Source organism: Lemur catta, chromosome 12 (assembly GCF_020740605.2).
Source record: "Lemur catta isolate mLemCat1 chromosome 12, mLemCat1.pri, whole genome shotgun sequence".
Classification (NCBI taxonomy): Eukaryota; Metazoa; Chordata; class Mammalia; order Primates; family Lemuridae; genus Lemur; species Lemur catta.
This window is the reverse complement of record NC_059139.1, coordinates 44,170,636-44,197,076: the sequence shown is the minus strand read 5'-3', so window position 1 is coordinate 44,197,076 and position 26,441 is coordinate 44,170,636. Positions and strand designations below refer to the sequence as shown.

The 26,441-nt window shown below is 42.8% G+C and overlaps 1 pseudogene; it reads right to left on the bottom strand.

Moving 5' to 3' along the window:
- Nucleotides 1-430: 430 nt before the first annotated feature.
- On the bottom strand, nt 431-1,892 carry LOC123648159 (annotated as a pseudogene).
- Between the last annotated feature and the right edge of the window lie 24,549 nt (nt 1,893-26,441).

Below are 26,441 nucleotides of genomic sequence, written 5' to 3'. Positions count from 1 at the left end.
AGTTTCTGTGCGTTCAGCCCTGAGCCTTGACCTGCACTATACAGAGGTTTTTTCTTTTTTTTTTTTTTCCTGGGTGGGGGGAATCACATTTATTGATTTGAGGTCACAGATCAAGTCACTCACTTGTCCCCACCAGGATGGGAAGAGGCGGGCAGGGGGCAGGGGTGGGACGGGGGTGTGGCCAGCAGGGTAGGGGGCCCAGGGAGGGCAAGCTCCTTTGTCCCATCTTTGGAGGCCACTGGGGCCTGGGAACGTGGCTCAGCCCCATCTGGGCCCTGAGAGCAGGACACGAAGCCCACGTGGGTCCTTCCCCCATGGGGGAGGGCAAGGAGATCCAGAGGCAGCCTACGGTCCGCAGACAGAGGGGCTGTTGGGCGTCACTGCTGAGGGCTGGTTTCATGCCTTCTCGAGGTTCTCTGCGCCTGGCCAGCTAGAATTCGTCGCGGTTGCTGCAGGCAGGTGCTTCGGGTAGTGGCTTCAGGCAGATGGCTGGTGTCATCAGCTTTATGAGGTACTCACAGTGACTGGGCTCCGTGGTGCCGGTCACCATGGGGTCCTCCCCGCACTGGAGGCGCACGGCTGGGGAGCGATTCGGGCCGCACGAGCCGCAGGTGCCGGGGTTGGTGGGGCAGCCACTGAGTTGGGTTGCTGTGAGACAAGCTTAAAGGGGCAGAGCCAGCAGGCGTATTCATTGGTGGTGAGCTCATAGCACTGGCTGTACGGGTAGGCGAACTCCACACTGGGGCCAAAGTCAGAGGAAATCTGCCCTAGGTTCCTGACGGAGTCCTCCGTGTCCTTCCAGGACCGCTCAGCCTCCTCGAACTCGTTGCGGGCCTCTTGGTTGGCGTCAATGGAGGCCTGAGCCTGCTGGGCCCAGGGCGGCTTCCCCTCCTCTGTGGGGCTGGCCCGCTGGGGGCGCGGGGCCTCCGTGGGCTGCTCCCCCTGCCCCTCAGAATCATCTTCCTCCTCCTCCTCTCTCTTCTCCTCCCCTCCCCGCCAGTTCTCCTCCGTGGGCCGTGAGGGCACTGGCGGCTGCTCCGCCCTGGACTCCGCCAAGGCTGGGGCAGCGGTGCTGGCAGGTCGGCGGGCGGTGCCTGGGACTTGTCCCTGACGACAGCCCAGACGCGTCCATCTGCGCGTCTCCCCACGGAGGGCCTGGGCTTCCGCTTCGGAGAGCGCCCTGTCCCCATCCGTGTCCAGCTCCGGCTGGGTCTGCAGCTCAGCCCCTGACGCCGCGCCATCCACGTCGTCCAGCATTGCCGCCAGCTCCTGCTCCTGCTGGGCTTTGGGGGCTGCCAGCTCCTCTTCCTACATCTTCTGGTGCGGTTCTTTGGCCTCCTTCTCTGGCTTCTCGGCCTCCTCCTTCACTGCCGCAGCATCTCCACCTGGTCTTCCAGAGACTTCTTTCCAACCTGGAGCTCAGGGAGCTTTTTTTCTGCTTCTCCTCCCGTGCCTTCTTCCTTTCCTCAATAAGGATCTTCTTCAGGCGGAACCTCGCGAGGTGACCTCTGTCATCTGCTGCAGAGACTCTCTCTCCTTACCTTTGCAGGTGTTCTCACTGACGGTGACGCTCTTGTATTCGCCTGTCCCATCGCAGCAGTCACAAATGCAGTCCTTGACCCGGCTGGAGGGGATATACAGGGCCTCGTAGCCAGTGTTGGTGCCAGGGAAGCTGCCGTTAGGACAGGCAGCCGTGCCTGGCTCGGCTGAGCCATTCTTGCAGTCACAGAAAGCACTGTTGACCTGATCCAAAGGGATGGTGGCCGAACTGTCCAAGCAAGTGAAAGGCTTGGACTTGTATAATAGAAGTGATGGTTCGTGAGGAAGACGCCCTGGGGCCTTTTGACTTCCACAGCCCAGCTAAGGGGTAGCAGCAGCAGCAGCAGTAACATCTCTTACTCAAGGGCTGAGGCTAGAAACCAGTTCTGTGGGAAGAGGCAGGCTGTGAGATGTGCGTGTCCCCATGGCGAGGCTGGGCAAAGGTCAGTATCCACAGAGTCTTGTGTCCTCATGTTCTGAGTTTCTCTTTCTAATTTCTCTGGAGAGTAAACCTTGAGTCTCCAGCTGCCTGAGGTAGTTACCTGGCTAAGGGAGTTCTGAGTGTGGGCAGGAGGAGGCAGATGAACTGCTCTTACATAAACTTCCAACTTATCCTCCCTGTGTTCTTTTCTGCTTCCTGTCTCATCCCTGCCCACTGCTGCACCTGGGGCCCGAGCTTCTCTAATTTGCTTTTTTTTTCCTTTGGGGACAGGGTCTCACTCTGTCACAACAGCTAGAGTGCAGTGGCATCATTATAGCTCAAACTCCTGGGCTTAAGGGATCCTTCTGCCTCAGCCTCCCAAGAAACTAGGGCTATAGGCATGCCACCACACCCGGCTAATTTTTTCCATTTTTTGTAGAGACGGTCATCTCAGTCTCCCAAGGTACGAGGATTACAGGCGTGAGCTACCACCCCTGGCCCTCTGATTCGCTTTGATGGTATTGTCTCTCTCCTTCTCATATTTATGCCTACATTCTCTCTGCATACCACTTCCAGTAGTTCTGTGCCACAACTGTGGGATTTTCCTGATGCAGCTTATTAGCACCTCTGTTTCTGTCTCTTGGATTTAATGTGCTTGGTTTTAGGAAGAGGCTTTCTCATTCTTTAGTAAGGTTTGCAGTAACTGACAAGACAATGGGATTGTTTCTCTTGATCACAGAAAATTATTTTACAAAATTTTTAGTTGATTTTGCATTTAATCCATAATCACTTAGAAAAACACCAGAAAATACAGACAGGCAAAAAGGAAAGGATAATTATTAATAATTCTATCACCTATTTTGGTGTATACTCTTCTTGCTCAAAAATACACCTATATGTTTATAAATAATATAGACTTCTATAAAAGTGATTATATTGTAGTTATTAGTCTGTAAAATATATTTTTTCTCACTTATGAATATAAGGTGAATAAATTCCTGGGTTAATAACTATAGATCCATATCATGTTCCATTATATCAATCACGTTTTAGAGCATTTAGATTCTTTCCAATGTTCTATTTTAAACAATGGTGCAGTGAAAGCGATTGTGCATGTTTTTGTTCGTTTGTTAGGAATAATTCTAAAATGCAGTTCTAGAGGCCTTTGATTGTCTCTAATCAGAGAGGAAATAGAAGGCTGAGGGAAGGGCTATTCGCCATGCCCTGCGAAGTGCCAGGCATGTAGCAGGACCTGGGTAAATGCTGTTAAGTGAACAAAGGGTCAAAGTTAGCATGAGGAGTTTGGGTAAGATGGATAGAAAAAATAGCTCTGAAGACTCTGAGGAGACAACTTGGAAACACAACTTTGTGGACCTTAAGAACGATTTTTGTGAAATCCTGAAAACCTGGCAGTATGTTTCATAGCAACAAGTCTTGCCCTTTTATTCAGTTTAGTCACTGAAACAAAATAAAAAAAATTCTTTTAGGTCAAAGTGATTGAATGAATGAGAATATATTATGCCCAGTATTATGTCTGGAATCATCTTTATCTTTCCTATTACATTAGCTCCAAATGAACTTTTCCAATTTTCCATCCTGTACTCTGTTGGTCTTCTTTACCCTCTTACTGAGGCTATGGAACAGGGTTAAAGTGAGGAGATAAATATTTGAAAATTTGGAGCAGCCAGTCAGCTGGGAAAGAAAAGAAAATATAAAAACCTTCCTCTTATTCGCTGGTTTCTTTTTTCTTCTTAAAAATTTTGTTTCTTTGCTACAGTGGTGTGTTCCTTTCAAGTCACCCACTCATTCCTCAAGGGGTCATTGGAAAGTTATTATTTTAAGTATAGTTTCCAGGTATGAACTGAAATGCAGTGAAAGCTTCAACTGAGACTTTCTGAAACATCTCTTGAATCAGCTACCCAGAACACAGCAAGAACCAGGAAGTGGGCTGACAAGACTCAGGGCAACCAAAACAGTTAGCATCAAGTAGATGAACTGTGGCATGGGCATTTCACTCACGGGAAAGACCCTCAGAGCATACTCTCAGTATGCACCGAAAAACAACATATTTGATCAGCAGCCTCCAAATACCCAGCAGATTAGCAATAGATTAGAAAAGGGAGCTGGGAAGGGTAGAGGGAAGCAGAAACAGTGAGCCCCCAAAAGGAAAGGAACAGAGAAACTCAAACCTCAGAAGAGAGCAGTGTGGGGCTATGAGCTAAGGGCAGAGAGTCCTACCCAGTGCGACAGCCTCCTCAGAGATAGGCACTGATGTGCTGGAGGATGGGTCATCAAGGATATGGTAAGTTCAGTGTAATATGTTTAAGAAAACAGAGAGCACAGACTATAGTGGAGAAAAGTTTTCATTCAAAGCTATGAATGTATAAAAATTTTGATGCTTAAAAGAGTAGAAGCTGGGATCATCTAGAAAGCATGGCTTTTCCCAAAGGATTCTGGGTGGCTGAGGTGTTACCAGGTGATCGAGGTTGGTTCTTCTTCTGGTTTATAGAGCTGAAACCACTAAACATTTGCTGAGATGTGGGGATGTTGGTCACTTACCAAAGAAGTCATATCTATGACTGGGTTGTGTGGAAAGAGAACAAAATAGAGGGCAGGGAAAGCAGTTGAAAAAATGACTCACATTTCAAGACAAGTGCAGAGGTACCTGGTGCTGGGCACAGAGGGGATGCTGAATGCATGTGTGTAGAATGGAAGGGAACTGCTTTCAAGACTGGCTCTGTCTCGCCCAGTGCTCTGGCTGTTGCATCCAGAGCTGAATGTGATGGAGGGTGGCTGAGGGAGAGGAGGGAAACTCTGACTGGGCAGCCAGGACAGTGTGAGGCTCTAAGTCAAAGTCTCATAGAATGGAACCTGCTGGTGGTAGCCTCTGCTGTCGGTGTGGCATTTCCGTCCCAGAGCTGCTCCCACCAGGTGAGAAGGCTGGCTGACCCTGTCGCCGTGCCGTGTGGCCTGCCCCTGCTCTGTGTCGGGTCTGCAGTGGTGCCTCAGCAGGTTGCTGAGGAGTTCCTTGTCATGCCTGGGCTATCTGGCTCACACATGTGACTAGAAAAGCAAGAGGAGCCCTGGGTTATTATGTTGAAAAATCTAGCCCCCAACTCTTAAAAAAAAATGAGCTGAACTATTTAGGTTATCGGTGTAGGTAGGTTTCTTTTTCCTTGGATTATTTATGGAGAATCATTTCATAATAATTCACTGAATATAAGACAGGCACAGTCTTAGTTTTTAAAAAGAAAGGGTACATTTGTAGAATTTTAAAAGAAAAAGTCCACTGAAATTTCCACTGTTAGTTGACAGGACATTTTCCCCTTTAAGGTCTTTGTTATGAAAACTGCATAAAGATCCTACTGTCATTTTATTGTATAATTTAATACCATTGTTTTTCATTTATAAACCAATTCTTATTGTAAAAGTTTTCACTATTTATAACAGCCTTGTGAGGAAACCAATATTGCTCCAATTTTTATAGCTGAGGAGAAATGAAGCTCACAGTATTGGAATGAGTGGCCCCAAGGGTTACCAGAAGGGGAGTTCACAGTTTGAAAGAGAGGATAAAACTTTCCCCTCCCCTCCCAGAGATAACAAAAGTTGACATTTTGTTGTATTTTTCTCTAAGCTTTTTTCCTTTTTTCCTTTCCTTTCTTCCTTTCCTTTCCATGCAAAATATATTATAATATTTGGTAAACATTTTCCTATGTTATTCAATAGTTTCTGAAAACATGATTTTTAATAGTTTAACATTCCCTTATGCAGATGTCCCCACAGTTTATTTAACCATTCTTCTCTTGGAGGGTATTTGAGCTGCTTCCTATTTGCTCTTGTAAAGAATCCTGTGAGAATCATGTTTACAGCACATCACTATAGACAAAGAGGCCTGATTTGTGCAGAGATTTTCTGAGAATTCTTGAGAGGCAGAAAGCCACCATCATTGACACGGTGATTTAGAAATAACCTAAGCATGCAAAAGACTCTCCTAAACATGGGGGTGCAAAGATAGAAAAGACATACTCTCTGACTAAAGAGCTAACAATTTGGTTAATACATACATAGGAAAAGTATACAAGAAGGATAATAATATAAGGCAGTAATAAGTCCCAAAGACATGGATTGGACAGCAGCACATAATGACGTGTTGTGCAGAGACTTGATACTAAAAAATTATTGATTGGTTTGTTTTGATTTGCAAGAGCTGAGAGTTTGGGCCACTGATGATGTAGAACTTGAGTAGGGCCACAAAGTATGGTCCAAAATGTGGTGTGGATTTATAATAAAACAGATCTTGCTTTCGCTTCTAGCTCTGCTCTATCAATATGAATTTGGGCCAGTCACTTTCCCTCTTGTGACCCCAGCTTTCTTATCTGTAGAATGGGAATAATAATCATATCAGTGTCACAGAGGGACATTAAATGGGATGGTGAATGTGAAGGACTTTCTAATGTTAATAATTATTATAAATGGAACAATTCTAGATGGGTGCCTGGCATTTTGATATCCTTTTACTGTATAATAAAACAATGTACCACATAGACAGAAAGTATCTTTGGCCTCCAGTATTTGAAATAGCAGAGCAACAAGAGTTTTGAGGCAGCAGTAAAATGTTCCAGAACTGTTAGGTTCTAAAGTGGGAGTGAACCCAAAAAGAAATTAAAAGTGCACATGTCAAATGCTGTATCTCATTCTCCCTTTTAAATGGTTTTGCATCTAGCATATTTGCAGGTCAGTGCTTCAGGGACACTAAATGGCTTGTTGGCAGAACAAAATGTTGGTCTCACAGTGGTTGTGTGTCTTCCAGGGCTGGGGAGGATATGCGCTTCAGCTTGTCCTGAGAGGATGAGTGCTCTCCTAGATAGATGGAGGGCAGTGCCTTTTTCTTGTCAAAAATCAAATTGCATGAAATTCTTCATTCACTGTGCAAGCACAGAAGCTGGAAGCATAAGTAGAATGGAAAAACAATCTTTCCTTCTTAAGTCCTGAGAATGAGAAAATCTTTGTTGTCAGGGGGAATAAAGATTGAATTGGATAGCATGGAGCATGGAGCATGGAGCATGTTTAGGAGGGTTGAGTGGGTTGAGAGGGAAAAAAATATGCATGTCCATATTTAAGTCAGGAAAAGTTTATGCATAGAAAGAGCCTGAGAGGAGGCAAAGGAGAGTGGGCCTGAGAGAGGCCCAGGAATCCTCAGGCTGTAGTGTCCCAGGACCAATGTCTGGGGCTGTGCCGGGCAGCACAGAGGAGAGGTTAGGCTGGAAACAGAGAAGGCCATCATTTTTTTTTTGTGTGTGTGTGTATGTGTGGGAAAGTGGGTGTGTGAGTGGGTATGAGAGGATGTATGTGTGTGAGAATGTGTGAGTGTGTGTCTGCGAGAAAAGGTGTGAATGTGAGAATGTATGAGTGTATGTTTGTGAGTAATGGTGTATGTGTTTGTCCAGTCAAAGGAAATCTCATGTTTGAGACTACTAGTAAAGGTGTTCTCCAAACTTTTAACCAGGGTTTCTGGATTTTTAACTTACAATATTCTCTGATACCAGCTTTATTGTGCCGGGGAAACCTTCTCTGGGGCAGTTGCATAGAACAGTGTTAAGAGTAGTAAGTTTGGAATCAGCCTGCCCAAAGGCCTCTTCTTTGTAAACCTGGGGAAATAACTTAACCCCTCTGTCCTATAAAACTTTCTTGGCTGGACTGATTTCCCCTAAAACCTCTGGGACAAGTTTCCTTGTCTCTAGAATATGGGTGACAAGAATAGTTCCTACCTTATAGGGTGGTTGGGAGGGTTAAATAAACGAGTTAATACATATAAGGCATTTAACACATTGCCTGGCACATAGTAAGTGCTAAATAAGAGTTAACTGTTATCCAAGTATTGAGTAAAAGCAAAGTTCATGTCCACTTTGGCTGTCATTTCAAAAACTATCCATTTGATCTTCACATTCACATTCACATCAAAGGTCAGAATATATAGTAAAGTGAAAAGTTTCTTCTCTCTCCTTTCCCTCGTTCTTGAAGTTCTCACACCCCTATAAACATATAACCACTGTTACTAGTTCCTTGTGCAAACTTTTAGAAATATTTTACTTGATGCATGTAGAAGCAAATACATCTCTTCCTTTTTACACAAATGATAGCATATTATATATATTATATACTTTTATTTTTCTTTGTAAACTTAAAGATATGGAGACCTTTCCATATAGGTATGGAATATGAGCTTTCTCTCTATTTTTTAAAAGCTGTATAGTATTCTATTGTTTGGATGCACCATAACTTATCTACTCATTTTCTCTTGATGGACATTTAGGTTGTTTGCAATCTCTTCCAAACTGTCTGACATGATGTCTTTACAGCCCAAATACTGGGCAAAGCCCTCAGCATGAAACATTCCTAGAAGATTATCCATGCATTATGAAGGAAGGGGAGAAGGTTTTTGTATCTTCTCTTTTGCTGTAGTAAACTCTAATCAGGCCAGCCAAGAAGTTTTTATGGGATTTGGGTTTTATACCATCAACATTCATTAAATCATACTGGCATCTGTTCCTACCATGGATGAAAACTTAGCCAATTGGTAATAACTTACACATTTGCTGCCTGAGAAGAAGAAAACAGCCCGTAAGGATTGACTAATGTGGACAATCCAGAATCAGATCCTTTCCCAGCAGTGTTGACTTGCCAGTAGAGGGCTCTCTCCTTTTGGGAAAAATACAATTGTCTCTGGGAAAGGTTTTGAATGTCATCCCCAGACACTGAGCGTGGTGTTTCTAGTCTCTGTAGTTGATTGGTGTGTCATTCCCCTGAATATTTAGGGATTAGCTGACTACTGTATTTGTCTCTTTTTTGGGTGTGCTTATGTGTGGGGAGTTGTGGGGAGAAAGAGTCCAGTATGCCCAGAGGTTATAGGGGAAAGCCTGTGATCTGATCCATACTAGGGGATTATAGTTTTCCCTTTTGGCTATGAGGCATCCTGGCTTTGTTTTGTGTTTCAAGGTTAGAAACCACACATGCATATCGCAGGTTGCCTGGGATATGCTTCTGAGACCTGTTTACAGGGCACCAGAAACGGGCCTGCTGTCTTTATAACCCCTGGTGACTGAGGTTTTAGGCTAATGCTTCCAAAAGTCAGGTGAAAATATATCTCACCACTTTAAAGGGGAAGAGGAAAAGAGCTGATATTAACTTGGCATTTTCTGAGGTAGTCTGTTGAGGTTAGGCCACTATGTTCTATTTCTCTTCTTTCTCGTCTGGTTGATATTATTCCTGCCCTTCCCTTCCCAAACAATGCAGTGCAGGAAACCAAGGCTTGAGGTGAAGTATATTGCTCTAAGTCACACAGGGAGGAACTACTACTTTGGAGCTAATGCATTCCCAAGCAGGAATTGCACCACTGGCCAATGTGACTACAGAATCCAAACTGTTTTGAATTAGAACAACTCCCTCCCAGCAGCCTGTGCACGGTGCAAACCTGGTCTGAGAAGGTTGAAGTCACTAACTCATCCCAGCAAGGCAGTTGTCCCTCTACTTCTGATGTCTGGCCCTGTCTGAAAACCAACTCAAACTTTTTTTTTTTTTTTTAGATAAAGATAGAACGATGTACATGAATTTCTATTTTCCTTTATTCAGGGCACAACTAGGCTAATATTGAATAAGCTCCAAGGAAATGGAAGACACCAAGGGTTTGAGAAACTATTGCCACCCAACAAGGTTGTATTGCCCACTGCACAGAGAAGAGCCAATACACTGAGGCAGTCAGGATTGCAATGGAGAAAGGGTTTAATTCTGTAGAGCACTAAGCAGGGAAATGGGAGGAATTTCTCAAATCCACCCACCTGAGAATTTGGGAGATGGGGTTTTTAAAGATAGTTTGGTGGGCAAAGGATTAGGCAATTGGGTTAGATTCGGGGCAAAATTATAGGAGTATAGAAGTCATCTTCTTGTGTTGAGTCAGTTCCTGGATTGGGGTCACAATTCCAGTTGAGTCAGTTTCTTGGTATGGGCCACTGGTCTGGGTGGGTCAGCCAATGCACTGGACTGTGGGCCTGGAAGATAACTCAGAAACTATCTTTAGGTTTGGAAAAGGTGATGTTATCTATGGAGAAAGTTAAGAATCTTTATCACCATCAGCCATGTGACTCCAGAGTAGCAATTATAGAGAAGCAAACAAGGGGACAGTGGGTGCTCCTTATCATTATTTTCAGCTATGCCTGTGCCTTTGCAGAGTTTTAGGTCCCTACACAGTTCTCAACTTGCACCCCTTTGTTGATTTGTAAAGGGCGGTTTCAAAATTGAATGTAGAACCTGCTTCCTGGAAAATGGCCTATTCCCAGCTCTGAGTCATTAGGGCAGGTGCATGGAGCACCTGTTCGCTGGGTTGTTGGTGCCCTCCAGCCAGAGGTTCTCCAGCTAGAGGGAGTGGGAGGCCTCAGACTGGTGGGTGTTATCCAGACCAAAGCTGGCCACTCCGTCTTACTTTGATTTAATGAAAAAGCAGCACAGGATGAAGAGAAAGGATGAGGCAAGCTGTTTAGATGCTCATCAAATGAGCCTTATAGGTGCTTATAACAGTGTTCCAAATAGTTTTGCAGGAATAGGGAGCAGACTACTGGGAACTGATTAGGTATAACCAATTTAGATAAATAACCCTTTTCCTTCTTTTGAAACTCAGGAACACCCGTTATACTGCTTTTAAAGTCAGTCTTATTAGGTTACCTTACAGGATTTTGAGAAACTGTTTTGCATTGATTACCTCATTTCCATTCACAATGTTACACATCTGTCAAGCATGTGCCAATAATGTTTGTTTGTTCAAGTCTCTCTGGAGTTACGATAAAATTATGTGCAAGTTTCTAACTGAAAAGGCATTATTCAAGGAATGGATGTTAAACCGGAGTTGCAGTTGACTCATTCTTAAAGCTTTAAGAATTCATATTGAAGGCTTAGTTTGTTGGTTCTTGCACTTAACTGTGCATCAGAATCATCTGCAGGTCTTGTTAAAACACAGATTGCTGGGCCCCATCTCCAGAATTTCTGATTCTTCAAGGCTGAGGTGGGGCTCCAGGTGTAATTTTTAACACATTTTCTGGGGGAAGCTGCTCCTGTTGGTCTAGGGACCGTACTTGGAGAATTATTGACTTAGTTACTGTAAGGCTAAAAGCTCAAGATAGCAGAAATAGTGTTGTTTCTCCCGTGTCCCCTCTCCCCTTAGCTGGTAGGGAAAGGTAGTGATTAACAGGGCACAGGCTCTGGACGTAGGTAGAATTGTGTTTGAATTCTTCCTCCAACACTTTCAGCCATGTGATCTTGGCTAAATTTATTAAACTACTGAGCATCTAAGTTATCTCACCTGAAGAATGGGAATAGTAGCTTCTAGTTCATAGGGTTGTGAGCAGTAAGGGAGACAATGTGTATGATTGGTTTAGCATATATGGTATGCTATATGACATACATGAATAGTATATACATAATAAATGATAGCTCTTCTTTCTAAAAGTTCTCACATATCTTTGAAGTAGCTTATGAGGCTTACCAAAATATAGAACAAAATAAAAAGAATGAAATATAAGGCATGGTTACTTTAAATAATTGGGGAGGCAGTATTGTTATTTTTAAAATTAAAAAAAAAAAATCCCCACAAATGAAGTACAGTGCTGGCATTACCAGCCATTATTATTACCCAGGTCAAAAGAAAGCACAGAGCCTTTGAAAACATCAATACTGAGGAGGTGAGAAAGATTACATAGAAGCATGGCTTTGTAACTTTTAAAAAATGAAACTCAAAATGTTTCCAGCTGTAGGAATGGGCAAGGCTGTTTAAAGTTTTAAAATCTGGTCTTGAAATTCCCACCCCTTGCAAAGTCGCCTCCCTTCCTAGACTTCCAGGGAAATGGAAATTCCCACTCCTCCGGTTTAAACCAGTGTGTCTCTAGAATGCAAATTGTATTTTCTAAGAGTAATAGAGCATTAATCCAATAATATTCACTAACTCTTTCAGATTAGATTGTATTAGATTAGCTAGGTGTTACCTTGGAAAATACAGTGCTTCGTCCTGAGGGAATAGGACACAGAAGAAGCTGACTTGGAGGAAAGGAAAGATCTGGAGTCTCAGGCTCAGGGAGGACCCTGGACAGGCAAGGCACTGGGGGGCAGGAGAGACCTGCTAGTTACCTCTGTAGCTGCTGCCCATGCTGCCCGGGACACTTCTGGCGAGGCTTTCCAGTTCCCTGCAACCTTTAGTTCTTACGTGGTTTATTCTAAGGTTGTGCTCTAAAAACTGCTTCTCTTTTGTGTTGAAACAGAGGAGGGTGGTTTTGGCTGCAGAGTTTCAGTAGCCTCAGTCATACCATCTCCTCTCGAGGCCCCCTCCCCATTTCTAGTTTGGAGAGGCACTCATCCTAAAAGGAAGAAAACACCATTCTGGTTGTTAGGGTTAAGCCTGGCCAAGCGGTGGCTGCTTTGGGGCATTTAGGCTGAGATAACCCATTGAGTTTCCCCCTTTGCCACCTCTAATGATGACTAAGTCACCTGGAGCAAACATTACATAAGCGTTATGCTAATATCACTGGGAATCCTGAGAGGACAGAAAGATAAGACTTACTGAAGAGCGAGCTATGACTTTGTTTCCTTTTAATAGCTTGTGCTGACTGAGAATCTTAAAACAAATTCCACAGAACTTTTTTGGTGACATTTTCCTGGCTAACCTATCAGATGGATTAGAGCACGAGGCTTGCTTCCTACTTTAACAGCATCACATAACGTTTGTCTAACTCCACGACAGAAGCACCCAGCATCCCACATCGCACTGTAACGTGAGAAACCAGAAGTTCCTTTTGTCGCCCCTTTCAGGTCCACAGGCATTGCTGCAGCCTGGTTATAACCTGCAGGGGGGTCCTCATTCCTTCACCTGCTCTTGGCGGCCAGTTGGCCTTACACTTTGAGTCTCAAGTAAACTAACGCCCCCCTGCACCGCCCTGTGATGGAATAATGCTGCCAGATGACAAGGGACAGGGACAGGGCTGAGGTGGGGTCTAGCTGACCTGGTTTTAGACTTCAACCCTATCTTGTCCTCACCTGGAAAACAGGAGGGCGTAGAGGGTGGCTCATTGCACGGCCAGTGTCCTCAGCTCACACTGGGTCTCCATTTGGAGGGTGAGCCCATGCTGTGGCCTGTGAGGGGACCCAGTGGAGGGGGAGATGGGAAAGAGGGTATGCTGGGACTATTCACAGGGCTAAACACTGCAAGCCTGTGTGCATAAGACTATATTAATGTAAAATGTGGATATTCAAAAATACTACTACAATAAGAGAATTAGAGAAATTGAGATTTTGAGTGAGTCATTTAATGGCTTCTGGTACTATTGTATTTATTGATTGATCTTTTTTTATTATGTAACTTTAAGGTCTACAGCATAATGCTTTGATATACGTATACATAGTGAAAGGATTACTACAGTTAAGCAAATTAACATGTCCATTATCTCACATAGTTACCTTTTTGTTTCATGGTAAGAGTACCTTAAATCTACTCTCTTAGCAAATTTTCAATATACAATATAATACTATTAACTATAGTCCTCCTGCTGTACATTGGCTCTCTAGACTTATTCATCCTGTCTAACTACAACTTAGTACTCTTTGTCCTACATCTCCCCATTTCCCCTGCCCCTGGTAACCACTGTTCTGCTCTTTATTTCTACATATTTGATTTTTTTTTAAAGTTTTCACACTAAGACTGAGATCATGAAGTATTTTCCTTTCTGTGTCTGCCTTGTTTCATTTAGCCTAATGTCCTCTTGGTTCATTCATGTTGTTGGAAATGGCAGGATCTCTGGTACTATTGTAATTAGATCCAAGAGTCCTAGAATAAACTTCCCCAAACCCAGGTCTATACAAAGAAGCCCCATGTTATCTCCGGAAGGACACTGAACAGTGGGGGTTAGAGCTGGGGGTTAGACCCAGCAGTCTGCAAGGTTCTTGCTCCTCTAAAAGTCTCTGAATTATTCCAGGCTTGTAAGATGAACCCTAAGAACCTTTGCAATTCTATAAATGACATTGCTTACAATTGCCATACCTCCTTGGCAATGGCTCTCTGGGTCCTGTAGTTACTGCAGAAATGAGCATGCATGGGCTCTCTTGGGCAAATCTTTTAGAGAGGGAAGGCAATTTGGTTGAAGTCTTCATGCACTGTTACTGGATATGACCCTTACATGCTAAGAAGGTCAGGCAGAATATTATTGCCCTTGATTAATTCTCCCTCCAGGGGGAATCTTCTTTATTTAAAGCAAAATGGCTCATGGTTTGTCAGAAGAAACATGTTTATAAATCTTGAAGAAGGAAAAGGTCACTGAAATGGATTCCTATGTGCTTCTTAGAACCAAGTCTTTCTGATGACATGTTGAATTTATGAGGATTGGTGAACATAGTTTTTCCACAGAAATATTTTATCAACTGCAAGTCCAAATCCTTCTTGCCTGTTACATTACCCTCCCCAGAGACCATCTATCTCAACATCAAAACTTTTTTCAAATGCTTAAGAATAACAATGGGCATTCAGACTCTTTTTGTATATAATTATTATTATAATAAGTATTTAATCCTTACAGAGTCACTATGAGGTGGATTTTATTGACTCCATTTTGCAGATGTTCAGAACTGTCTTGTTCTAGGTATCCTAGCAAAGTAGTAGAAGATTCCTTTCTACTGCCCTCTGCCTCCTCTTATGTCCCTATGTCTCTGACTGCTCTACTTCTTTCTGCCATCTCTCGATCTCACCAGCATTAACCTAATCCTTTAGGCAAACCTCTTGATAGCTACCATGATCTTCCCAGACTTCTGTGTTTTCAGATTTTGTACCTTCCCCTTGCTGCTGCAGGAGAAAGCAACTTCTCCCCAACTGTTGTTTTGTGAACTTTCCTCTCTGGGACTTAGTTTCTCTATCTGTGAAAGGAGGATAATTGCCAGGAATCACCTCACTTGTTCCCCCTTCTCTCCCACCTCAGTCAGATGTGCCTTCTCACCAGGCACTATGAGCCCACCCTCTGATACACTTTGAGAGTGGACAAAGCTCTGGGCAGGAACTACACAGGGAGCCCAGCACTCAAGAAGGCTTCATTTCTTATTCTCAATTTCTTTTCTGGATGTTCTTATTGTTGTTGCCCAAAGTTATGGCTCAATCATTCCTGGCTAGTACCTCCAACCTTCTGTTGCTTTCTCTTTCTCTCCTAGTTCCCAAGTCTCATCTTCATCATTTAGCAGGTATGTGACCTTGGGCAAATAAATAAACATAACTTCTTTGAGCCTCAGTTTTCTCATCTGTAAAAAAATGGGTTGGTAATATCTGTTTTGCATAGATTAGTTGTGAAGATTAAATCAGTTAATATTTCATAGAAAAACACATGACAAGTAGTAGGCCCTTAGTCCATTTCAGTTTTCAATTTTCTTTTCTTTCTTTTCTTTTTTTTTTTGAGATAGAGTCTCATTCTGTTGATCCAGGTAGAATGCAGTGGCTTCATCATAGCTCACTGCAACTTCAAACTCCTGGGCTCAAGCGATCCTCCTGCCTCAGCTCCCTGAGTATCTGGGACTATAGGCATGTGCCATCACACCCAGCTAATTTTTTCTATTTTTAGTAGAGATGAGGGGGGGTCTTACTCTTGCTCAGGCTGGTCTTGAACTCCTGAGCTCAAGCAGTCCTTCTGCCTATGCCTCCCAGAGTGCTAGGATTATAGGCTTGAGCCACCGTGCCTGGTCCCATTTTTCTTGATTTTGGCCTTAGAAAAGTAATTTTTTAAACAGTAAATAATCATAGATAATCTTTTCAACCTAATCTACCTAGTGAGACTCTGGATTTTCTTCACATTTCTGCCTCCATGTACCAATATGTGTCCTCATTCTACACGGCTCCTGGTCCCTGAGTACCCAGACCCTCAATGCTTTTGATGCTACTGGTTTTGGGGCCTGCCCTCTCTTCCTGCCTCATCCTCTCTTGCTTCCTGTGTCTTCTAGGCTTTCCTCCATGCCATTTGTCTATGCCCTTCTTGCTGCCATAGCCAGGTGCTGACTATAATAATACCTGCTTTTCATACCTCAGGGATTATTGTGAGGATCAAAGGGGATGATTTAGGTGATGAAAGTGCTTTGAAAAGTAAGATGGGCTGCATCATGTGGGTTATTATGATGATGATTATCACCCCTGGACTGTCTTCAGATGACTAAAAATATCCACCCAGCCTGGACTTTCTCAGCATATTCTTATCTCTCTTGGACTTCCCCACACTGGCTGAGGAGCCTGACAGTTTAAGCAACTGAAGAACTTGCTGGTAGACAGCAATGTTGGGGGTGGAGAATGCCTGGGTAATGAATTACCTTCTTTAGGGCCCCAACGGGAAATCTGGTACCCTGGAAAGCGTTAATTTACCTCACTTGAGCGAATGCTTTAAACCCAGCAAGCATTTCATTTGCCCAGGCAGCCCATTGTGATGATGACATTAAATAATCATTATTATCATTACGTGGAAATCCTGTCACCTTGGGGATTTAGAAAGTGTTTCTCAAGTCACATACACATAAGCAACCCAAATGAGCAGAATGTTCATCTATAAGAAAGTATTTGTGAGGAAAACATTTGTTTGTAATTGTCAGCATTTGGCAAAGGCAGAGAATGAAGGAATGAAATGAACTACAGCTTTGGATTCCTTCCAGCGTTTTTTCCAATCCCAAATCATCAGACTAGGGAGGGAAGACTTCCTGTCACAGACCACGAGCTCTGAGGGAGGAGGGCAGGAGCCTTCGGCTCCCTCCCGCCTCAGTCCAGGAAGTCATTTCAAAGGGAGCTGTCTCCAGGGAAAAGCAAGAGCCCATTTGCCAATATTTATTTATAGTCTTACACCCTGTAAACTTGTCTTCTTTATAAAAATTAAGAGCAAAAAAGTATTTGGGTTCTTGTTTGTTTGGACCACCTCCAGGCAGTCATATCTGTTTTCTTTATTTCTGTGCTGGTTGCTCAACATCTTTGGTCTTGATTGAATTGGTTTCATTTCTAGGCCCTCCTTTATTATTAATGTTCTTATTATTGGTTAGTTCTATGTTTGCAGTGTCCTTGACAATCTTTGTTTATTAGCTGTTCTTTACAGCAACTCAGTGAGGTGGATCAGCCTTACTGAATATTTATCCAACAAATTGTCCAACATTTTCTTTTGTTGGCTTTTGTTAGGATTTATTACGACCATCTCTTTTTTCTTTCTGATAGTCATCCTTCTGCAAGAAACTTTTTTCCTGCTCTTTCTTGTGGGACTACATGAGCCAGGGGCATGTGTCATCTGCTTTCAATTCATGTTTAGTTTCTTCCTCCCCTTCCTGGCTTTCTCACCCTCCTCAAAGTTATTGTTGCTTCTCCTGTTCATGCAAATGGAGCTCAACTAATTAATCTAAGGCAGGTTTGAGCAGAGGGCTTCCTTTCTGATTTCTTGGCATTTGGATGCATCTCTAAGTGGCCACAGGCTGTCAGTTCTTCAACACAAGTTTTGTTACCAAAGAGGCAGTTGCTGCTAACGTTTTCTGGTGCTTGTTGCTGTTGCTCGGTGTATGTTGGCTCTATGGTGAGCCACTGGAATGTCAGGCAGTGACGAGAGAGATCTCAGGGATGGCTGGGAATTGGTACTGGAACAGGAAAGGACACCAATTCCAGTCAACCAATAAATATTCAAGGCTTCTGAACCCCATCATCATCACCACCAGCAGCTCTTCCACCATAATAGTGGCCATCCTCAGCCTTGTCACCACCATTAAAAACATTTTATGATGTTTCTATCTATGCACATATACTTAGACATCCCTGGGTCCAATCCCTAAATTGGATCCTCCCCCAATACCATTTAAAGTTTGAATTCTTGGTATATCTATTTTCCTTCTTCTGTCTACCTCTACCTTTATATTTCTCAGTTGCACTTATATCAGATTGTAATTATTGTTGACTTGCTTCCACACCCACTGGACTCTGGACTTCCTGAGGGTAGAGACTGTGTCTTATTCCTTATCAGCCAAGTACCACGCTAGGCACCAGGGACACTTATTGGGGGGTGTGTGTCAATAAGTTGTTGTTGAATGAGTATCGAAAGTTCTTTTAATTAAATGAGAAAATGCTTTCATAAACTGTAAAATGTTTTATAAACCAGTAAGGACTGTATAAATACAACTTCTTTTTATTATGATTATATTACTTTGTCTATATGGCAACAAAGGATAGATTTGAATCTTGTGAAGCTGGACAAGAAATACTTGATGTATCTATTTTATAAAACAAGAAGGGTGGCAATCAGACTGAACTTGCAAAGGTTAAAAAGATAAGCCATTTTTTTTTTGACTGGTTTCTGATGTTGGGCTTGCCTGGACAACTGTGGGGATTGAGAGAGCCCAGAAATGGGTGGGAAAATAACCTCCAAGTGTCTTTAAAATTCATTTAAAAAATTCTCAGCTGCATGAGGGATATTTTATAAAATGTCCTAAGTGAGGTTGCACTTAATGGATTCTGGATATAAATGGTTCTGGAAAACTATATGTTGTTCTGTGTTGTACCAGATTTAAGCCATTGGAATAGGACTTGCTAAAGCAATTCAATGTAGTTAGCAGTTTTAAAATAGCTCAATGCTCCAGAACTCTCTCTACTATCCTTGCTCCACGAAACTTTGAGGCTGTGAAGAAGAAAAAAAAGTAGATTCCTTCATTTTCTCTCCCCGTCTACTATCTCATGGCATACTTCTCTAAAGCAATGCACTGGTTATTTCTACAGAATAGACATTACAATTAGTGATTAAACATAAGTTTTACTTATGAGTCTGGCACATTCCTGGTACTTTATAAATACTGAGCAAATAAATGAATGAATTTAGCCTCCTTATCACAGCTGCTTAAAAAAATTTAACATTTGCATGTAAGAAAGGCCCAGGCATGACTTTACTGGCTTTTACCCAAGGGTACCCTGAGATCAATCAGCAACAAGGGAAGAACTCTTGAGTTTGTGCCAAGTTCACCTACAAGAAGCAGCTTTTGGGAAAAGCTCAGTTCTGTTATCAATATTCCTTAAACTTTTTCAGGTGCCCTGACAAACTCTTTTTGAAAAGCAAATGCGGTGTAGGCAGAAGCTGAACTGGAAGGTCAGAATGCAAGTCCCTTCCACAGCAGGACAGCAATAAATCCCAAATCAACTCTTTGGTCCATTTTGGGGGATGGATTTATAAAAGGCTGACAGCCCTTCTATGTGTAGAAACACTAGACTGATTACTAGAGATAAAAAATTCAGTCTACCAGAATTTACTTGTGTTAAATGAAGTTGCCAGGAGGCTGCACTATAGAGTTCTAACTTTCTGTGAGTTATCCTCATTACTGGTCACTATTAGAACCTGTGGACTTTTGAATCTAGTTATTTGCTTAAATCATGGCTTAAAGGCCACAGAGCCATTTTCCTTTCCTACTGCCTGCTTTCCTGTTCCTTACTTTTACCATTGATTCTAGTTTCTTTTCTTCAAGTGCCAATCTCTTTGTTTGGCAGAAACTGGCCATCAGAAAATTTTTCATCTACTTAGTTCTTTGGCTGCTGAAGATTTAGCTAATTGGAAATTGAATGGAGGAAAAAGTCAAGCAGGGGAATTTGTGCATGAAATGGATTTTTTGTTCCTCTGAGGATTTGTTGTAAGCATATATAAAGTGTCTTTCTCACTTAGACTACCTCCAAGTGTTTTCACAAATCAATTAGCCACTGGCAGGGCAGGGAGAGTGGAGGCGGATTGCAGCATGTAGTGACAGCCAGAGACTCTGGCTGCTCTCTCTCTCAGGCATGCTGTCCTTGATCACTAGATAACCACAGTGACACTTCACCCCCTGGCGACTGTTTCCATTACAATCAGAACTTCAGAGCAAGGGCATGGCTTTCAGGGTCTTGCTCCAGTACATTAATAAACAAACACCCACAAGGAGAGCTTGGGGAAAAGGGAGGCTGGCCATCCCTTCAAGATACAAAGCCAAGAAAAGGAAACAAAAAGAAATCAATCTTTTATTTGCTCACTTTGACTCCAGAACACTTATGTATTCTCTGGATGGTTCAGCTGTTGACTAAAGCGGAACCTGAGAGTTTCTCTCAGTTCATTAGATGAGACCAACTAAGTGCCACAAACGATCTTAATTCTGAGAGGATGAGGCTCATGACATGAGCCCTTCTGAGCTTACAAAATAGGTGTGACATGCCTCCTGCCAGTCACTCAGCAGGCAGAGCCTCCAGCGTATACCTCAGGGGCCTGCGTGGTACAGATTGAGGGCAGAATCTGGAGAACACCTAAAAATGTGTCCAACTGAGCTGTCAGAAAAATTCCCCCCCAGTCACTCTGCAGGAACAAATGGAGGTTCTGAAATACACACATCATCTTGGCAACTTGTATTGAACTTTGAGTTCCCAGCCTGTCAATAATAGGGCCAGAGGGGAAGGGAAGAGGTCAGAGGATGGGAGAACAGGGTAACCACTGCGGGAGGCTCAAGAGGGGAAGGGTGAACCCTATCCCTTAGAAGACTTGGATGCTTTCAGACTTCTCAGCAAGCTGAGTTTGGAAAGAAAAGTGCTTCTTATATAACAGCTGAGAGCTCTTATCTCATTCTTGGGAACAAGCTGGGGGGTAGGTGGCAACTATTTTGGTCTTCTGTTTCACAGTTGGCAGAGCTGAGGTACAGGGAAAGGAATTGGTCTGTCTTAGCCCACTTAGCCAGATGTGCAAGTGAAGAGAATTCCTTTAATGCCCCTCAGCAGTTACACCCCATCCTCCATCAATGCCATTCACAACTTCTACTCCCAGCCCTCTGGCTGCCTCGCAGAGTGAGAATTTACAGCATTATTGAGGTCACCTGACAAACTTGGGTCTGAAGACTTGAACTTGAACTCTGGCTCTTCTACTTACTAGCTCTGTAGTCTCCAGGAAGCTATTTAATCTCTCTGCAGCCTCAATTTGCTCCTCTTTAAAATGAGGATGACAATAGCCATAGCATAGGTCATTATAAGAATTAAAAGTGTTGGAAAGCATTTAACCTAGTGCCTTGCATAACTCAGTAAATGTTAATTGGATTTGAATTTAATGAAGAAATAAAATGAGCCCAGATTTCTTTCTCTGACTTCTTTTGATCTCAGGAAGGAGCAGGCTCCAACTTATTGGCTGCTCACAGATTTCCCCATACCTGTGAATCTCAAAGTATGTCTGCTGGCCCATCAGCATATGGGGCACCTGGGAACCTGTGACAGATGCAAATTCTCAGGCCCCATCCTAGACTTACTGAATCAGAACCTCTTCGTGGGTGGGGGAGGGTAGCAATTTATGTTTCAACAAGTCCTCCAGGTAATTCTGATCCACTTTCAAGTTTGAGAATCATTGTCCTATATTAATTTCAAAATAGCAGGAACAAAACACCTATGGCAACTTCGGGCATAATCATTGTTACAATGATGCTGCTCCATCTTCAACTCTGACAGTTTGGGCTTAGGCATATATTGGTGGGACTCCTGTATCTCTCCTGTCTTTGTGTATTTGTTCAGAGAACAGAAGAAGGAATTTGCTAAAGCTGACCATCCCCCTGAACTTTTAAGACACCCTGCTTTTCCTCCCACAGGGGATGGAATTGGCAAAAGAACATTGAGGTTCTACATGAGGATGGAGCTGATAGAAGAAACTGTCAAATACAGTCTAAAAGGACCACAGTCCTTATAATGTTGGGGTGTGCAGAGACAGAACAGATCTTGAAATAAAACACTAAGGGAGGTATGTGCTCAGACATATGAACTCTGGGAGAGATGCAAAATTTATTAGATATTCAGAAGGATGCTTAGAGTGTGACAAGTATTGAAATGATGTTGAAACTACTTCGAAAGTTAAATATGTGGTATAAAGTTTGGATCTTTTAGAATTATAGAGAAGATAAACTTTTCATCTTTCCGAGGAGGGTAGAAGGTTGTGTCACATGACTGATTCCTCATTTCTACCATGTAGCTTCTCCACAGGGGCTTTCGGAGATCCTCTTTGCAAGGAAGGCTATGTTTCCTACTTCCTTCATGCCCTGCCTCTACTCTTTTTCCACCTTTGTTGTTCCTCTCTGGAAAAGTTTAGAAGCCCCCACCCTTTTTTCCCCAGGGGTAAACATTGCTTTAGTTGCCTTGGCAGCACCTGACAGCATAGAATATTTAAGTCCAAAGATTTCTTATCACTCTGTAATTCAACACTCTCATTTTACCGATGACAAAGTTGAGGTCCAGAGTTGGAGTCTTCTGATTCCAAGTACGATGTTCTTTAAATTATTTAATGAAAGTGTCTCCACACAGTCTGCATGCTTAGTAATCATGGGTGTGGCAGGGAAAAGGGGAGTCATGGAATAAGAATCGTTCTCCACCCTAGTTTTTCAGATATAATACCTGTTAAAAAGGTCAATCTATATATGAATCAGTATTGTAATTTTCCACTTTTGTTTAAATAAATGAGGAATGTGGTGTTTGGCCCATTTATAATTGTATACACTAGGGAATGGGTGTAAGTCAAAACCAAACAAGTCCCAAATAGCCTTTAATCTATCTTTTTGATGAGGAGCTCATTATTGGCAAATCATTAGCTTTTAATTGCTGCTAAAGTCATGCTGTTCACTTAAATGGAGAAGAGTGGGTGGGACCTAATCCTTGATATCATATTAATGTTTTTTGCTCATAACATTTGAATTTCCAGAAAAATCACAATTTTCTCATTATAACATAGAAACAAAATGCTCCTCTTTGACTTTGGCACTAGGGGTATCAGGTGGTTGCTTAATATTCCTTACATTTTGCTTGACATTTTTCATGCTGACATTCTGAAGTGCCCAGACAATAAGTCAAATGATTTCTTAGATGTTCAGGGAACAGTGCATACAGCCAGTATTCAATTTTTCAGGATAATGGGAGAAAACCTTGGCTTGGGTTACTTCAAACCAGACAGATCATCAGAATAAAAAAATTGGGTGCATGTGTGTGTGTGTTTCAGCTTTATTTTCTTTCTGACTCCATAAGGGACTATTCTGTGGTGAGGGCATTCTTGAATATTCACTGAACATTAATAATCATAATTGCAATGCACACCTATACATTGACCACTTATTATGTGCTAGGTCCTTGTGCTATGCCTTTAATATCTCACTTATTGCACAAAACTCTCCATGGATGGAATTTTATCCCCATTTTATAGCCTTGGCAATGTTAAGTAATTTGTCACAGGTCACATAGGAATTAAGTAGGAGAGTCAGGATTTGAACCCAGACTGTCTGAAAGAAAAGGGGAGGGAGGATTTAAGATAGCTGGAAGGTTGGATGAGGTCAGGAGATGCTTGGAGTAGGCCTGTACGAGAGCAGTCTTAGACTTGAACTACTTGGGATTTTGAAATGAAAGACACCTCCACTCTCGTGCTGCTGCTACCCTCCCTCCAACCATTCTCTCCACAGCAGCAAGAATAATCATCTTGAGATGTGCATTGGAAAGAGTTGATGCCTGGCTTGACAGTGGCTTCCTATTGCACTTGGGATAAAATTCAAAGTCCTTGCCTTTGTCTACAAGGCTGTCACAAGTGCTGTCATTTCCCACCCATATTCCCTTGAGACTTGTACCTGAATACTTGGACAGCTTTCTACAGCAATCACCTGAAACTCTTCATCTGAGGTTTTCTGGCTGTTAGCAGGGTGGGCAGAAAGTCCCTGGTGGTTAATGCCCCAGGAGCAGGTCTCAACCGGTGATGGGCAAGAGTTGGTGGATAAATACCCTAACTGTCTTGCCCCTCAGGTGGTAGAACTCTGAGGTGTGCTCAGTGCAGACTCCAGAGGTGCCCCTGGGAGTGAGCTTCAGTTGCCCACAGTGATAAACTGCTTGCTAACATATCTTGTATTGCCTTCCTTCTCTCCCTGTCTCACTTTCCTGCTCCTTTCTTGTATTTCCTCCAAAATAAACCACTTGCATTCACATCCTTGCTCATGGTCTGATTCAGGGGAACCTAACATAAGCCAAAGGTCATGTTTGGGCTGGCCTCTGCCCACCTCTCCAACCTCACCTAGAGCTGTTACACCCCACAAACTGCTTTCCAGCCACATTGCTCTTTACGCTTCTAAACATTCTAGGATTCTTGGTACATTGTGCAGTTCCTTTTAACCGAAATGTGTTGTTCCTGTATCTCCCAGGCCCAGCTCCTTATCAGTTTGGCTTCAACTTAAATGTTACCTCCTCAAGAGGCCTTCCCCGATATCCTGGAAAAGAACACATAGTCCTGGAGTGGGCTATTGGGCTCTCCTTGCTTTGGCCCCAAGCAGAGTCATGTGTGTGGTGGAGCCATGGCCACCTCCTGCCTCCCTCTTTGATCTCCTGTCTTTTCCACATCCCCAGCCTAAGCTGGGTCAGACTGGGCCCATTCCCTGTGCCACTTGGACTTCTCTTGAGAGCTCCTGGGTTGATCTGAGGCATCTGAGTTAAGCATGAAGCTTAAAGTAGGAGGAAAAAGTGACAGCATGGCTGATAGGAGAGCAGTGGAGGCTGGGTATTTAGAAGGTCTGACATACATCAGATAAACCTTTGAAGTTAAGGACGTATCCTGTGAATCCAATTCTCAGTATCTTCTGAGGCCCACTGAAGAAATGTCCTTAAAAATCCTATACTGATTTCTCTCATGAATCTTTGTAAGGGGTTATTTTATTTGTTTAAAGTCATTTTCTTGTTGTTGTTCTTCAAGTAAGAGAAATGAAGAAGAAATTATAGACCCTCTTGTATCTGTGCTTTCCATTCTCTTGCCAAATAGGCTAGTACCCAAAGGTACATTTTTATTTAACTGTTGTTTTTCTTTTTAAAGGATCCCAGAAACGTTTTTTGAGTGGATTAATAAGAGGCTGCCCCTCTGGGTGGAGGCTGCCTGCTTGTACATGTGCAAGGCCCAGATGGAGGCCCCTGCTCTTCTTCCCATGCAGGACCAGCTTGTCCAATTTAGGAGGGAACCTGAGTGTAGAGATGGAGATTTGGTGGCTGCACCACCAACAGTTCTAACTTCTGAGAAATGGGCTTTTAGACCTAATGCCAATCCTAAGTATTCTAGTTTGCCATTTTTTCCCCTTCAAGCTTGATTGGATCATGAAATATTAATACCAGCACTAGAAGCTTGGTATGATCTAAATGTTTGTGTCCCCCTAAAAGTTGTAGGTTGAAACGTAATCTCCAATGCAATAGTATTAAGAGTTGGGGGCCTTAGAAGGTGATTAGGTTAGGAGGGCAGAGCCCTCATGAATGGGATTAGTGCCCTTATAAAATAGGCTTACGGGAGCTCATTTGCCCCTTCTACTATACGGGGATAGAGCAAGAAGGTACCATCTATGAACCAGGGAACAGACCCTTGCCACATACCAAATCTGCTGGTGCCTTGATTTTGGACTTCCCAGCCTCTGGAACTGTTGGAAATGAATTTCTGTTGTTTATGGGCTACCAGTTTATGATTTTTTGTTGTAACAGCCTGAGTGGACTAAGACAGAGCTCTAGAGAGCATGAGTGCCAATCTCTCATTTTATCCAGGAGAAGACTGAGGCTTACAGCCACTTAATAGCTTATTCAAAGCCACATTGCTGATTTGTGACGCATTTGGGATGAAAACAGGCTTAATGACATGGGGAAATTCTTTTAAACCACTGACTGTCTAAAAGGTTCTTGTAATTCTTAGGAAATTTACTGAAGGACAGGGTTGGGGGGAGGCTTTGATGAAGACATTGGGAAATTCACCAAAGGTGGGGTCTGATGAAGAAATTTTAGGAGCAGTGGCCCTAAAAGGAGGTCCCTTTATAAATTTTTACTTTGGGGGTCTCAAAATTTAAAGTTTTGCCACTGAATGTTTCTCCCTTTGCAAATGTTTCCAGAATTGTGGTGATTACTTCTAAACATGGAGCTCAATACTGATATGTGGTAAGAACTAATGTTGACCCCAGGATTTTATTCAAGGTAGGAATGCTTTGTTCTTGCTGGTTTCAGAGCCAGTGGCCTTAGATCAATGTTATTGAAGAGTTCAGCTCACCGTCATTTGAACATTCCTTCCTTTTTTTTCTTACAGCCTGAAATAACTCAATGACTAAGGAATTTCTTTGAAAAAAAAAGACAAAATGAAAACAAACACTTTGTCTTTTGGAATAAGTTAATCCTTACAGAAGAATGGTAAAATTAATATGAGTTTGGATTTGTGGGATCATTATTATGTAATAAAGAGTGAATTCACCTTCTCTGGGATCAAGTGAAACTGGGATTAAAATCCCTTCAACAATAGATATCTACACATTCTGTGGCCTCTACACCTCCTACTACCCACATCTGCACACTACGGAAACATTGTCATTAATTTAGTTAATCATCACATTCTCATTGAACACAAATTTCATTAGCACTGAGTTATTAACATTCTATAATTTCAAGTAGGAA